A 3,076-nucleotide genomic window follows, 5' to 3' on the forward strand; every position below is an offset into this window, starting at 1 on the left:
ACAATATTTTATTTAACGATTTCTCTGTCATTGCCACAGGATCTTCAGACCTTGACGACTCACAGTCCCCCAGTGGCACAGCGGTATGTCTGCGGACTTACAACGCTAGAAACCGGGTTTCGATACCCGTGGTGGGCAGAGCACAGATAGCCTATTGTGTAGCTTTGTGCTTAATTACAGACAAACAAACGACTCACAAAGCTCTTTAGATCTTAAATTGTTCTAAATTTTCACACTTAACTCAGCTGTTGTGTAATATATATATATATATAAACATTGTTTCATCCGTCCATTTCCCGTTTTTCTTAATAACTAACTAAGCTAATTATATTATAATTTTAGTAATAATCATCTTTGTAACACAATTTTCAGATTTCGCTGAAGATGGAATAAGTTATTCCGAAACGCTCGAACCTTGTAAATAAAATGTTTTATGTTTTATCAACCGTTTTCATCTTCATTATTAAATAAGTCTCTTTGAGGTTTGAGATTGTCCTAAACTTAGATTTATATTTGGCGGACAAACGACATATTTGACGCTTGAACCTGTTCTAAATTTAGATTTACAGCGATTGTATATTCGACTGACATTCAACAAAAACTGGTTAAGAATCAGTTGGATTTTAGAAACACATTTTTGTTTGTAATAACAGCTATTAGGACAAACTTCAATTTCTGTATTACCATAAATAAGTGGGTATGGTAAGCAAATTATGAAGAACTTCTTATTAAAAAATAATCTAATTATATAGATCTGAACTAAAAAGCAGCCTATACATTAATAAAAACAATACTACATCAAATATGACTAGAAACACATAATGTCATAAATCAATACACAATAAGACTTAACCCTTTACTGATTAGAACTAGTGAATCATCAATTGGATATTCTCACTATGAACGCTACTATTGGCCGTAAACCCAATAATACCCCCTTTAGGTTCAGCCATCTTAGGATATTTGAATTAGCCCTAAATTCATACGCTACACTAATAATGCAAAATAATCATAATTGTAAACATTACTATTAATAATAATTTCTAAATTATTGGATGTATTATAACCAATAATATTTAATGAAAGTAATTTTAAAATGGAATATGATATTATTGAAAAAAACAAGTTATTTGCTCATTATCCTGTCGTTGATTCCTTACAAAAGCGTGATGTCAATCTGCAAATATCTACATAGTCTTCCTAAACAAAGCGAATGTCCAATAAGAATCGATTTCTTGACCCATATAATGTTAGTTTACTTATTATGACATCTAAGATAAATGGATTTCGACCCGTGTTACTGGTTTGATAAGTTGGAAAATATAAATTCTTATAATTAAATTAAACAAAATAACACAACATAACCTAAACAACTTGTAGTAGCAACCAAAAGTGAATTGTTAAGTTTAGTTATTCATTCAGATATGCTTAGATCAGAACACAACTAAACACTTTTGGGCTACTTCGATCGAATAGTAGGATTTAACTGTCACTCCTATAGCCCATCCACGGCCCCAAAATGAGGAGAATGTATTTTTGGCAATGGCCACGAACCCTTTGATACGTAGTTCGAGCACGCTAACCTCTAGGCAAATGAAAATGTATATTTTGCGTTTTTATTGGAAAGGCAGTCATTTTGGCCCACCAGATATATATATATGTACGCATATTTAATTTTTGGTTATGTTTTCAATACAATTTCGCCATTTCCTTCTAAGCACTGTTCTATCTGGCTTTGTACTTGCGTTTTACATGACGGCCAAAATACAAAAGTCGTGGTCTTACATCGTTACACTCCTTAGAGAGAGGGACTCGCTCTCCAGAAGAACGCGCGTTTAAAATAGAAAAAAAGATTGAAAGCGCTTATGGAATTGAGTAAACCAGTTGTGGCACATTCAGGCAAGCAGCGCCACTGTAGCTGTTAATCTGAACTCGCGCTGCTGGGCGGATTTCTGATTAGTCTAGTCGGGTTGTCACAGCGAAGTTATGTAGGTACTTCTTGCCCAGTGCGTATATGGATTACCGTGAAGATAATGTAAATAACTGTCATGAAGGTATGTGTTTTTTATTATTATTTAATAAGAGTGCACTGTTCTCTTAGCTTATAAACTCCTCAATCTTGTAATTGCTAGACTTAGATTAATGTGCACACATTACATTGAATATATTTAAAATAACAGAGATTATCTTAATTAAGGTGTCGACATCAAATCCATATATATATATATATAAACGTGTGCTGAGTTATTTTAACATCTATTTCCAGCTCTTTCTATCGGTTTCTCTACTGATTTTAAAGAGTATTCTAAATATATTCGAAACTTAATACTTCCTTCGGTGAAATATTCATATTGAAATAGTTCAATTATAAGACGTACGAATGTGTGGTTTCTGAACCAAACGTAAAAACGTTTATTAAAGTGTTTTGTATTTTCAAAAGATGGGTAATTGTTACGGCGTTACGTCTTTAATTGTGTGTGTGTGTGTTATATAACTCCAAACTATGAGCATTGTAACTAACTGTTACGTCTTTACTTGTCTCTGTGTTATGCAACTCCAAAACTATGAACATTGTAACTAACTGTTACGTCTTTACTTGTGTCTGTGTTATGCAACCCCAAAACTATGAACATTATAACTAACTGTTACATCTTTACATCATTACTTGCTATTATGTTATGTTACTCCCAAACTATGAATATTGTAACTAACTGTTACGTCTTTACTTGTGTCTGTGTTATGCAACCCCAAAACTATGAACATTGTAACTAACTGTTACATCTTTATATCCTTACTTGTGTTTATGTTATATAACTCCAAAACTATGAACATTGTAACTAACTGTTACGTCTTTACTTGTGTCTGTGTTATGCAACCCCAAAACTATGAATATTGTAACTAACTGTTACATCTTTACATCCTTACTTGCTATTATGTTATGTTACTCCAAAACTATGAACATTATAACTAACTGTTACATCTTTACATCATTACTTGCTATTATGTTATGTTACTCCTAAACTATGAACATTATAACTAACTGTTACATCTTTACATCATTACTTGCTATTATGTT

General features: G+C 32.3%; 1 long non-coding RNA gene across 1 annotated transcript in view; it reads left to right on the forward strand.

The window, feature by feature from the left end:
- Positions 1-1,978: 1,978 nt before the first annotated feature.
- The window catches only part of LOC111085991, a 275,417-nt gene continuing 274,319 nt past the window's right edge, over positions 1,979-3,076 (forward strand). Inside the window, exon 1 of the long non-coding RNA XR_002610765.1 lies at positions 1,979-2,054. This is a non-coding gene — a long non-coding RNA (uncharacterized LOC111085991). The remainder of the gene's footprint in view (positions 2,055-3,076) is intronic.

Source organism: Limulus polyphemus, unplaced genomic scaffold (assembly GCF_000517525.1).
Source record: "Limulus polyphemus unplaced genomic scaffold, Limulus_polyphemus-2.1.2 Scaffold769, whole genome shotgun sequence".
In the NCBI taxonomy this organism is placed as follows: domain Eukaryota; kingdom Metazoa; phylum Arthropoda; class Merostomata; order Xiphosura; family Limulidae; genus Limulus; species Limulus polyphemus.